Source organism: Myotis yumanensis, unplaced genomic scaffold, assembly GCF_028538775.1.
Source record: "Myotis yumanensis isolate MYYU_CA2020_CCGP unplaced genomic scaffold, mMyoYum1.0.hap1 SCAF_6, whole genome shotgun sequence".
In the NCBI taxonomy this organism is placed as follows: Eukaryota; Metazoa; Chordata; class Mammalia; order Chiroptera; family Vespertilionidae; genus Myotis; species Myotis yumanensis.
The window spans coordinates 63,113,636-63,126,899 of record NW_027223757.1 but is presented as its reverse complement, the minus strand read 5'-3'; positions in this window follow the sequence as shown (position 1 = coordinate 63,126,899).

Below are 13,264 nucleotides of genomic sequence, written 5' to 3'. Positions count from 1 at the left end.
AAAGCTGGCCTGGGTGAAGCCACCTGCCCGCATTCTCGGGCGCCTGTGGCTGTGGCCAACCAAGGGTTAGCACATTAAAACCCCCCCCCCCCCCCCGCACAAATTTCGTGCACCAGGCCTCTAGTCAATGATAAGAGAGAATTATTGATCAGCTGCCTCCTGCATGCCCCCTACTGGGGATTGAGCCCGCAACCCAGGCATGTGTCCTTGGCTGAAATCGAACCTGGGACCCTTCATCCACAGGCCAACACTCCAGCCACTGAGCCAAACCTGTTAGGGATATTTGTCTCTTTATAGAAAATCTGCTGATGCCTATTGTAGAGCTTTGTTGCTCAGAGTGTGGTGTGCAAATCAGGAACAACAAGTAACATCTGGAAATTTGTTAGAAAGGCACAATCTCAGGCCCCACCCAGACCTGCTGAATCTAGAGTTTTTTTTTTTTTTTTTTTTAAATACATTTTATTGATTTTTTTCAGAGAGGAAGGGAGAGAGATAGAGAGTTAGAAACATCGATGAGAGAGAAACATCGATCAGCTGCCTCCTGCACACTCCCTACTGGGGATATGCCTGCAACCAAGGTACATGCCCTTGACCGGAATCGAACCTGGGACCCTTGAGTCCGCAGGCCGACGCTCTATCCACTGAGCCAAACCGGTTCGGCTGAATCTAGAGTTTTATTTCAACAACATCTCAAATGAGTTGTATGCATATTCAAGTATAAGAAGCATTGTTACTCTATTGTGCTGCTTTGGCTGAAGGGTTGGAGGAGGGCAAGTCTAGCAACTAGGAGATTGGGTGGCTTGAAGATTAGGAGACAGAGGAGCGAAGGGACAGGGTCCACAGACATTTAGAGAATGTCTGCCATTTAAACTCACATTCCTGCCTCAGGCCTGTGGGATTCCTGCATATAAATCTGCAGAGAATAGGAAGCCGTATGCAAGCCAAAGAACAGGAAGCCATACGCAAGTCTCATTGCTTACTATTAGTTTTGCCATGGCATTTTGAAGAAAGCTGATAACAGGAGGGTAATCGAATTAGCCAGTATCCCACAGTCCATCTCCAGCCTGCAATTGTGACTTGCAGACGGGAAAGGAGCTTCCTGGCCAGCAGAAGCACCCACCTATTAGGAACTGGCCTGAAGCACTGCTGTAGAGAAGCTTGAGAGACAGTAGCTCAAATATTTTGCTAAAGCTTTTTTGCAAATGCTAGCTTACTTGTGAACAAGATGGTGTAGCCTACAGTCCTCCTTCAACAGATACTCGGCAAACAGTGTGCCATTTGACCATTTTTTGATTTGCTCTTTATTCATTAGTCAGATTCAAGAAAGAGTTTATTGCTCTCTAATTTGAAACCACACTGGAGTTTACAATGTCACTCTTATTACATGCCATTAAACATCAAAATGTTTCTGTTCTCTAAGGCTATAGTCCCATTTTCTATTAGAAGTTAACAAACTATGTATTTAGGGACAATTTTGCATTTGCTCAATTAGTGGAGAATGTGCTAAGCCCCAAGAGCCTATATAATAAAGAGGTAATATGCACATTGACCATCACAACCTCACAAATATGGCTGCCTACGACCAGGCCGGCAGGGGGGTTAGTGATGGACGACCAAACAACTGAACAAGTAGGCTGCGTGGGGTGACCAGGCGAGCAGGGGGGTTAGTGAGGGACAACCAAACAACTGAACAAGTAGGCTGTGTGGGGCAACCAGGCCAGCAGGGCGGTTAGTGAGGTATGACCAAACGACTGAACAAGTAGGCTGCATGGGGCAATCAGGCTGGCGGTGGTGGGGAGAGGGGGGGTAGTTAGGGGTGATCAGGCCGACAGAAGGGGGCAGTTGGGGGTGACCAGCCCAGCAGGGGGTGCAGTAAGAGGCGGCCAGGCTGGCAGGGAGCGGCAGTTAGGAGTGACCAGGCTGGCTGGGGGGGTGCAGTTGGGGGCAATTAGGCTGGCAGGGGGGACAGTGAGGGGTGACTAGGCTGGCAGGGGAGCAATTGGGGGTGACCACGCCGGCAGGGGTGACAGTTAGGGGCAATCAGGCTGGCACGCAGAGGCAGTGAGGAGTGATCAGGCTGGCAGGCAGAAGTGGTTAGGGGCAATCAGGCAGGCAGGCAGGTGAGCAATTAGGAGCCAACAGTCCAGGATTGTGAGAGGGATGTCTGACATACCCTGAGGGGTCCCGGATTGGAGAGGGTGCAGGCTGGGCTGAGGGGACCACCTCCCTGTGCATGAATTTCGTGCACTGGGCCTCTACTATATAGATAAATGATACAGAACAATAGGGTCTGAATTCAAGAAGTTGACAGTCTAAAGTTAGCAACAACAAAATAAAAAACAAAGCAAACAAAACAAAAAAGAAGTTAGCCCTAGCCGGTTTGGCGCAGTGGATAGAGCATCGCCCTGCGGACCAAAGGCGATTCTGGTCAGGGCACGTACCTTGGTTGCAGGCTCCTCCTTGGCCAGGGCCCTGGTCGGGCATGTGCAGGAGGCAAGCCACTCTGTGTGTTTATCTCACATTAATGTTTCTCTCTGTCTTTCCCTCTCTTCCACTCTCTCTAAAAGATCAATGGAGCCGAAACCGGTTTGGCTCAGTGGATAGAGCGTTGGCCTGCGGACTGAAAGGTCCCGGTTTCGATTCTGGTCAAGGGCATGTACCTGGTTTGCGGGCACATCCCCAGTAGGAGATGTGCAGGAGGCAGCTGATCGATGTTTCTCTCTCATCGATGTTTCTGACTCTCTATCTCTCTCCCTTCCTCTCTGTAAAAAATCAATAAAATATATTTTAAAAAAAAGAAAAGATCAATGGAAAAATATTCTTAGGTGAGGATTAACAAAACAAAACAAAAAGTTGACAGTCTAAAGGGAAGATAGACATATAAAATAACAAACAACAAAACAACATTTGGGCCAGCACAGAGATTATAATATACATACATTTACCTTTCTCAGCATTTCCAGCAAGAGTCATTTGCTCCATTCTTTGTGCTGGTCCAAAATGTTTACTATTATTGTTATTATTATTATATATAATTCATTTTTAAAATATTTTATTTCAAAATATTTATTTATTTATATACATATACTTTTAACTTTTTATTATGGAAAAGTTCAAACATGCAAAACTAGAGAGAATGGGGAAATAACCGAATTCTTTCCCCAGTCCCAACTTCCCATGCACTGATCCATCAGATGCAACTGTTAATAACCTATGGCCAGTCTTCTTTCTTCTTGTCCCCACCTACTAACCCCTCCTACAGAAGTATTCTGAAGCACATGCCAGCCATTAGAACATTTTGTGGAAAAGTGATGCTTCTCTAAGTGAGGTTTTAAAGAATGCCTAGGAGTTCACTACACCAAGAAGAGGATAGGGAGCCTTCAAATGGAGGGACCAGCTTCAACACCCCCAGAAGGGCCTCAGCAACAACCACCTGATCTAATGCAGCTCCTCACAGCTGAGCTGCAGAAATCATGAACCTCGCCAAAACTTTTTTTAAACTTTCAAAGTAATGATAATTTCTGATTTTTAAAAACCTATGTCATAGCATCAACCGCAGGATAAAATAGTAAAATAGAACATAAAAAAATTATTTTAAAGTACTAGATAAATGTAGCACACAGCAATATTCCCACAAGCTATTTTAACGTATAAACTATGATTGCTTTGTATAATTTGATTTCCTATTACCTCGAGGGAGAGGGAGCCAGGATAACAGATCCTCCCAGCAGGCCCTCCCCGGATCACGGAGAGAGGCCTTTCTGAGGTGTCCCCGTCCTGTTCTCCGCTTGCAGGTCGGGGTCTGATGTCCCTGTGCTCAGCCCGCTTTGTGGCAGTTTGCGGTTGTGTAAGAGAGGAGGGTACAAAGTGCACAGGTAATGCTTCCGTTTGCATTCATTTGGTCGGTTACACGTTTTATCTGGAAATTGCTTAGAGGTCAGTGGCATGAGGGTAAATTAGAAGATGAGTGAACGAATGAGTGATGAGGGGAAGCTGAGGAGAGGTAGAGAAGGGGGTGGGACTAACAGTGTTTGGATTGCCAAGGGTTGTGCGCTGAAGTGTAAAGTGGGTTCTTGCCGTGGCTGTTAATACAACAGGCTAATCGGGGATGCCTGGTTCCAGGATGAACAGGATCTGACTCTGGGTTTTACTCTGCAGCTCCTGCCGGAGCCCCCAGCACTTTAGGGCAGCTGTTCTCCTACCTCAGGATACATACTCAACACCTGGAGGTCAGGTGAAAACACAGATTGCTGGGCCCCAGTTTCTGATTCTGTTAGTTTGAGTGGGGCTCAGTAATTTGCATTTTACAAATTTCAAAGTGATGCACATTCTACTGGTCCCTGGACCACACTTGGAGAACCATTGCCTGAACATGGTGACCTGTGAACAAATCATGTCTTAGAGGTCAGACTCAGAAACCTAGCAGCTTGCTAATAGTCAGAGCATGCTTCAGGGCCAGTTCTGCACACTCCCAGCCTCTGGCTGCTCTGAATCCTGCCAGTCTTCAAAAGTCGTCTCAGCAGAGGTTATTTCCCAGTCATTTTGAATTGCTGTAAGTTTCCCAGTTAGTTTATGTGCATGTCGAGTACAATAGATGAGTAAGTATGTTTTTAGATATAATAATGTCTTCATAATCTAAGAATGCCGCTGCACAGAGTGTAGGCTAATTTGAAAGGATTCATACTTGTAAATGGGAGATCAGGCCGCTCTCCTAGTTGCACTGTTGTTTGAAAGCAGGTGGTTGAACTCTGTGGGCTCCAGCACAATCCTAGCTGTAGCTCATCTTGCGGATGCCTCCTCATTATGTAATCTGCCCTTTTTTCCCTGGCTTCCTGGGTGTTGCTGTTTTCCCTTCTGTGCACCCTCATATATACACTGGTTTACAATCCCTGGAAAACTTATGGAAACAGCAATTTGGGAACAGAGTAGCAGGAGGCAGACAAGGCACGATGAGCAAGCAGGCTTTCAGCCAAGGAAGTCCTTCATCATAGTAAAAAGTACTACCTTCGCACTGAGCTTTCTCCAAACTCCACAGGCACACAGCGCTAGGGACTGAGCAGGGCCAAGGACCCCAGCGAGGAGGCCCAGCCCTGTCCAGCACACATAACCCACCGTCTCCCTGTGTAACCAAATGGATCCTTGGTTAAGTCCTTTTTCTGTGTGTGTCTATGCATTTTACTTAACCATTTCACTGTAACTTCCCTCGTCACCTATGAGCAAATGATTTGACACACAGCTTTGTGTCAGATACATTCATTCTGTTTATCTGTTCAGTCTCAGCTATTCGTTCACTGAGCACTGATTCAGTGTCAGGTGCCATACTTGGTTTTAGAACCACAAAGATGAGCAGACTGAGGTTTCAGACCAGCAGTGGCTTTCAGGGCCCTCCTGAGACAAGACACGGGGGAGCAGATCCTTCCAGCCAAGAGGCGAGTATTGGAATAGAGGTGTGTGATAGAGCTAGGAGGGCTCAGACGAGATCCCCAAGGAGGTGACAATGGGCCTGAGACTTGGGGGATGAGAGACATTCTAATGAGGCCAAAGAAATAATACATGTAAAGGCAAGGAGGTTAGAAAGAGAATGACTTACCTTACAGGGTGTGGCAAGGGAGAGGCAGCAGATGGGACCGGAAAGGTAAACAAGGACATCAAATAAAGCAATCGCACCTATAACCAGATCTACCAGCTCTGGTCCTGGATATCATTTCAACAAATTGTTTAGCTATAAAGTAGGGAAATTTCAAGAAGTGTGCGATAACGAATTGTGGTTTTTAGCCTATTAATTTTAACCTTAAAGACAACTGCCTCTGTTTATAATGAAACTAAAACTAGCATTCAGTTAAATATGTATTAGAAAGGGCAGTGTAGGTGATCAAAAAGTTCAATACCCCGTAGGATGGTGGTAGATACATGTTACTTACTATCTTATTTCAGTCATACTGGTTGAATATCATGACTATAACAAGAAAAAGACAAGAATCTTATCAAAAGGGGTTTGTTCCCACCCAGCCAGCGTGGCTTAGTGGTTGAGTGTCAACCCATGAACCAGGAGGTCACAGTTTGATTCCAGGTCAGGGCACATGCCCGGGTTGTGGGCTCCATTCCCAGTGAGGGGCATGCAGGAGGCAACTGATCAATGATTCTCTCTGATCACTGATGTTTCTAGCACTCTCTCCCTCCCCCTTCCTCTCTCTGAAAAAAATAAAAAAACATTAAAAAAAATAAAAGTAAATAAAATGTGTTCTTAAAAAAGAGGGCGGGGGTTTGTTCTCAAGCAATGTGGAGACAGGACATGGGATTGATTTGTTGGATTATCAATGTTAAAAATTTGCCATATTTTTTCAAATTTATAGTCTTGAATGTCTAGAGCAGCGGTTCTCAACCTGTGGGTCGCGACCCCTTTGGGGGTCGAACAACCCTTTCACAGGGGTCGCCTAAGACCATCGGAAAACACATATATAATTACATATTGTTTTTGTGATTAAGCACTATGCTTTAATTATGTTCAATTTGTGACAATGAAATTGGGGGGTCACCACAACATGAGGAACTGTATTAAAGGGTCGCGGCATTAGGAAGGTTGAGAACCACTGGTCTAGAGGAAGCAGGATGTTCTAATTGAATTTGCCTTTTCTTTTGCATTTTTAGTGCGGTGTCTTAGTACATTCAAACTGCCCTAATAGAAAACCAGAGCCTGGATGGCTTATAAACGACATTTATTTCTCACAGTTCTGGAGGCTGGGAAGTCCCAGATCAAGACACTGGGAAGATTTGGTGTCTGGTAAGAGCCCTCTGCCTGGTTTATAGACAGCTGTCATGTCACTGTGTCCTCTCATGGCAAAGGAGCGCTCAGGGGTCTTTTCTATAAGGGCATTAATACTATTCATTGGCTATTTTTCTCATGAACTAATCACTTCCACTATACCATCCCATTGGGGATTAGGTTTTAACATATGCATTTTGAAGAGGATACAAACATTCAGTCTATAGCAATATGTAAATCAACTTAAAGCAAGGTTCTCTGAAATGTGGCTATCAGATTTTCCTTAGACATGTAGAGTTATAACATTCAGAATGATTTATGTCTAATACAGAAGAGAAAGGGAGAAGAGAAACAGTCTTGGGGAGCAGAGAAGATTCTGGTGTTGGTGATGGCTTAGAGCTGTGGTTCTCAACCTGTGGGTCGAGACCCCTTTGGGGGTCGGACGACCCTTTCACAGGGGTCGCCTAAGACCATTGGAAAACACACATATAATTACATATTGTTTTTGTGATTAATCACTATGCTTTAATTATGTTCAATTTGTAACAATGAAGTTGGGGGTCACCACAACATGAGGAACTGTATTAAAGGGCCGTGGCATTAGGAAGGTTGAGAACCACTGGCTTAGAGAGAAATAGAGTCTTTCATTCATATTAATTTACTTAGATTTATTTATTTATTTATTTATTTATTTATTTATTTTTGCCTTACCCGAGGATATTTTTTCCATCGATTTTTTAGAGAGAGTAGAAGGGAGGGAGGAAGGAAGGGGGGAAGAGAGACACATACATACACATCGATTGGTTACCTCCCACACAGGCCCAACCAGGCCAATCCTGTAACCGAGGTACGAGCTTTGACCAGGAATCGAGCCTGTGGCCCTTCAGTCCATGGGCCGATGCTCTAATCATTGAGCAAAACCGGCCAGGGCAATTTATTTAGATTTTATGAGACATTTATTAAGCCCTACAATATGACAGGTGTGAGGCTTGATGAGAAGACAGATGAAGGGCCTGATTCCTGCCCTCAAAGACTGCAAAACCTAGGGTAACGAGAAGTTATAATGAAGTGTGGTAAGTAATTTAACACAAGTCACCTCAGCATATCACAGAGATGCAAATGAACGGCATCTAATTCAATTTTGGGAAATGAGTGTATGAAAGGTTGGGACATTAAAAAATGCATCCAAGAGAAGATGTGGATATTTGACTTAGGTCATTTTAAAAATTACTATTTTTTAAAGTTGTTGTTTTATGAGACATTTCCAACATTAAAACATACAGAAAATAAAATGACACCAATGTGACCATCATCCAGATTTAACAGATGGTAATGTGGGTGTCCTACTCGTTTCTGTACTTCCCAATGTTTGAAATGTTTCATAAAACAGGACTTGGATCACACCCTGGAGGCACTTTTGCAATTAGATGCTATAAATGTTTTGGGGGTGACCCCCTGATGTGTAAACTCTAAGTCTTAGTAAACCTTTTGGATCTGCAACCCGATCTAGCCATCACTCCAGTCCCCCACTGTGTGCAGGACAGAAATGTGAGGTCTGGCCTTATAATGCAGGAACCAGAAGCGCAGAGAGAGTGAGCTGGTAGAAATAAATGCTGTAAGAACATATTCTTTTCCCTGACCGGTTTTGCTCAGTGGATAGAGCATCGGCCTGTGGACTTAAGGGTCCCAGGTTCGATTCCGATCAGGGGCATGTACCTTGGTTGAGGGCACATCCCCAGTGGGGAGATGTGCAGGAGGCAGCTGATCGATGTTTCTCTCTCATCGATGTTTCTAATACTCTATCCCTCTCCCTTCCTCTCTGTAAAAAATCAATAAAATATATATTTTTAAAAAGAACATATACTTTTATTAAAAACATTATCTTTGTCATTTCTTCTTCAGAAGCACCACAATAAGGAGGTAGTAGCTGCTTGGTGTGAAAAACCAATCAGAGGTGTTTTTTCTTATAACAGTGAACATTTATAGTACTTAGATCTTACAAGGGGTTTTACATGCATTTTAGAACACAGGCCTCGAAAAGCTATGAGAGCGATGTACTAATCCTTGTGTTAGGGGCTGAGCCTGAAGGAGACCTTGTGACTTGCCCACCAGCACGCTAGCACCAAGCGGCAGATCTCTAGTCCATTCATCTCTCTGTCCCACGTTGCCAGATTTTCACCAACCAGTGCAAGGTGCATATTCTCCAAGACAGATGGGAGGGAGGCGTGGTTATTTGTGGCTATAAGACCTGTGCATTGTCAGTGAACAGTAAGGTCTGTGTGACTCAGAGCAGGTTCCTGCACACATGGCTTGCAGGCACAGTGTGATGACCTGGGCTCATCAGCTATTTTATCTCACTCCTGTGGTGGCATTATTTTTCAGTCCATTTCCCTTGTTGCTGCTTCTCTTCAGTTTATGGCCCCGTAGTTGTCAGTGCTCTTGCCAACCTTTCTGCCAAATTCCTGGCACCAGCAGTTGGCCTAGGACACCTAATCCTGTCTTTGGCACCTGCCAGAGAAAGCTGCCACAGCACAGTGGAAAGTGTGGCTTCCTGAGCTGCCTGCTGGCAAAGGGCTCTTGCTTGTCCAGCTTTGGGCCAGCCCCAAGGTCTATGGATTCCAGGAGAGGTGACGAACGGCTGTGACAAATGCCTGCCCTGGCAGATGGGCAAGCACTGGCTAACTCGAGAGTGCAGTGCAGCAGCAGCTGCCCTGAGAGGGGACTTCTTACCCCAGATGATGACTGCACCTGCACCTGCACTGACCCACCTGGTGGGTGAGGCCTCACAAGCACCAGCATTTTGGGGGATTTTTATTTCTAATCCACTGGCAGTTGGAACCACCAGACCATTGAAAGAATCTAAGTGGGATCCAAAAGAATGAACTACCAATCTTGAGAGGCACCTGACAGAGAAGTCTGGGCCTAGAGAAGTTGCAGGCCTCGATTCAAGGGTTGCCTCTGATGTTGGGATGTTCTTGGCTGCGACAGAAAACTCTGGCCCAGTCTGGCTTAACAAAAGGGAAATTAAATTCGATGCCGCTAAGGACACAAGGCTTTTCTGTCTTCACATTCCTCTCATCCTCAATGTTGGTGTCATTCCTTTTTTTTTTTTAACCTTTTTATTGAATTTATTGGGGTGACATTCATTAATAAAATCTGACAGGTTTCAGGCATACAATTCTATAGTTGTTCACCATCCCAAGTCAAGTCTCCTTCCATCAGCATTTATCCCCCCATATGCTCTTCTTCCTTCCCCATCTTTCCCTCTGGTAATCACCATACTGTTGTCTGTGTCTATGAGTTGTTTTTATTTTTTTGTTTAATACCTTCACCTTTTTCACCCAGCCCCCCAATCCCCAATGTTGGTGTCATTCTAACCCCAGTCCTGCAAGTTAACCCTCATGGTTCCAAGATGGTTCCCAAGGCTGCCAGGCAATTAGACTTACAGGCTTCCCTGCCACTAGGCAGGCACCTCTCCCAGACAGGGACTATAGCTCCTCTCCTTCAGTCTGAGCAGCCTACCACTCCGGGACCAATATTGGTGGCCATGGGAATGCTGTGTTGATGGACTCAGACCTGCTTTGTCCAATATAGCAACTATTAGACACTTGAAAAGTGTCTAGTCTGAATTAAGATATGTTGTAAGTATAAAATGCTCACCAGACTCCAAAAACTTCTCTCTCTCTCCTTCTCACAAAGACAAGTAAAATATCTCTTTAATGTTTTTTATATTGATTACATGTTGAAATGATACCATTTGGGTATACTGAGTTAAATAAAATTTATTATTAAAATTAATTTCCCCTGCTTATTTTTAATTTGTTAATGTGGCTCCGAAAAAACTTAAACTCCCTTTCTATTTCTGTTGGGTTGCACTGGCTCAGACCAACCAGTCTCCTTCCAGAACTGGAGAGAGAGAGACACCTGAAGAAAACCATGGTTCTTTTCGAAAGAGGAATCTTTTCTTTTTGAGATAATCAATACATAATTTTTCTCTGCAGATATTTAACGGACAGGATGGATGAAGTGCAAACAATGTGGGGCCAAACATTCCCTGGGAACTGTTTCTGTGAAAATGTACTGTGCTAAGTGCTGGGAGGCCGGCGGGGCGGGGGGAATTGCTGACTGAGGAGGGGAGATAAGATATGAAGGCGTGCGAGCGGTGCCGTCCATAAAGGCTTTAGGGTTTCAGACTTTGGCGAGAGAGATTCTGTCTTGAGTGACGGTGGAATGCCAGTTTGATCTGGGCCTTGAAGGTAGATGGGGTTTCAAGAAAAGAAGTCAAGCTCCAAGAGTTGGCTTGGAAGGCATTCTAGGTGGAGGGAAAAGCACAGGGAAAACGCTGAGGCAGGAAAGTGTGAACTGGAGTTTTACTTTAGCAGAAGCTGAGGGGGAGAGGAAAAGAAGACTGGGTCACACGGCTAAAGGCCTACGGGGCCCCTGGGGGGAATCCTAGTAGCAGCTTCATTCGAGGACAGCTGATGGGAACATTTATTAAAGCGCAATGGGCAGCAGTAAAACACATGCCTCAGCACTTTAGCAAATGAGCTTCATTAAGCCAGTGCGCACATCTATGCCAGTGGTTCTCAACCTTGGCTGCACATTAGAATCACCTGGGAATCTTTAAAATCCTGATTTCTGGGCCTCATCCTCCGGAAATTCTGTTTCTTTGTTACTAATGTTGTGGCCCCACCCCATAACAAAGAAACAGAATTTCCGGAGGATGAAGCCCAGAAATCAGGATTTTAAAAAAGATTCCCAGGTGATTCTAATGTGCAGCCAAGGTTGAGAACCACTGTCTTATGCCCTTTGGAGGTGTTCGCAGGCTGGTCAGTCAGCATTGGTTAGTTAGTGCATGGACTCTGGCAGGAGATGGCCTGGGTTCTAATCCTGGGTGGCAATCCCATCTGTGCAATTGTTAGAGGTAAGATTTTGGGCAATTTTCTTAACCTTCCTTTGCCTTAGGCTCCCTATCTGTGAAATGGGAATGATAACACTATACTTCATAGGGTTATTAGGAGGGTTAAATGAGTTTATATATAGGAAGTTTTTAGAATGCATAGTGTAAGTACACAGTATGTGCTATTTTGTCTTAAAATTGTTTGGCTATTGCTGATTACACATAGCTAGGCAGCTAGAATGCTACTGCTTAAAAAAGTCTCTATTTTTTCAAAAGCTGTATAAATGTGATAACTAAACACATGTAAAGGTAATGCACAAAACACATATAAAGGTAATGCACAGAGAGAATCCCTCGAGAAGAAATACCATTGCCAGGTCAGTCTGGCACAGTGAGGCTAGTTCCGCATCCCATGCAAGACGTACTAGCTCTGCTTTGCTGATGTCCACAGAAATTGTTGCAGCGTTTACAAATAAATCTCCAAGTATTTAACAGAAGCGGGGCAAAATACACTAACTAGGTCTAAGTGTTCCTAATGAAATAGGATATTTTCCAAAATTTAGTGCTGAATTGGGCTTTATTTTCTTTTTAAAATACACCCACCTGTTTCCCTCCTTCTCTTTCATTGGAAGAGCGTGAGGAGTGAAGAATGTTTTCTGAATTTAGAGAAATTGCTCAAATCCCCCAAGGTGACCCAACACTGGTATCCCGGCTTGCCCCAGGCAGGTGTGATTACTAATAGCGTTCCTTTCCCTCTTGGATGGTAAGGCCATCTCGTTGATGGGGAAAGGAGAGGGACTTGCATGTGCGTGTATGGGGTTTGGGATGTCAGTGTATGAGGGGTGGTGTGTTCTTGGAGGTGGGGAGAGAGACTCAGAGGGGCAACTTTTGAGTTTGGATGGCCTTCTGGGCTTTGGGGCTGGCAGGAGGCTGTCCTGGGCAGGGAGCCCGGTGGCGCGGACTCCAGGCGAGGGGCGCTGGCAGCGCGGGTTGGACGCCCGGGCGATGCCCCCTTTTCCTGCAGAGAACATCCGCAGAACCGGGGCGACCCCTGGAAACGCCCAAGCAGCTGGGGGTGACCAGCTGAGGGTGGCCCTGCGGCCGGCCCGCCCTGGGGACGCTGGCGGGGCAGGTTCAGAGCTGGCCTGCCCCGGCCAGGACGCTTGCATCCCAGGCACCGAACACGCCACGACCTAAACCGGGGTATTAACCGCTCCGTTGATTTTCCCATCTTGGCTGCAGCTCCGGTTTCCTTGAGAGTAACCGAGTCCGGATAGGAATCCCCAGCTCACACATCCTGCAGGAGACCTTGCATCCCCAGAAACGACCTTCCGTCCAGCAGGCCTCACGCCAGCACCATCGAGTCCCTGTTTCTGCCTAAACGTCGGGCTCCATCCTGTGCGGCCCAGGCTGGCCCCCGACTTCAGCGAGCCCTTCGCCCCGGGCCTGGAGCGCAGGTTTGCCACGGGGCCTTTTCCCAGGTTAGTTTTCGGGTGAATTAAAGAACGCGTGCGGGGTCCTGCTCAGGGCGTGGGGCGGGGGTGCCGAGGAGTCGATGTGAGGTCTCCTGGGTCTGCAGCTGCGGCCGCGGAGACCCTGGC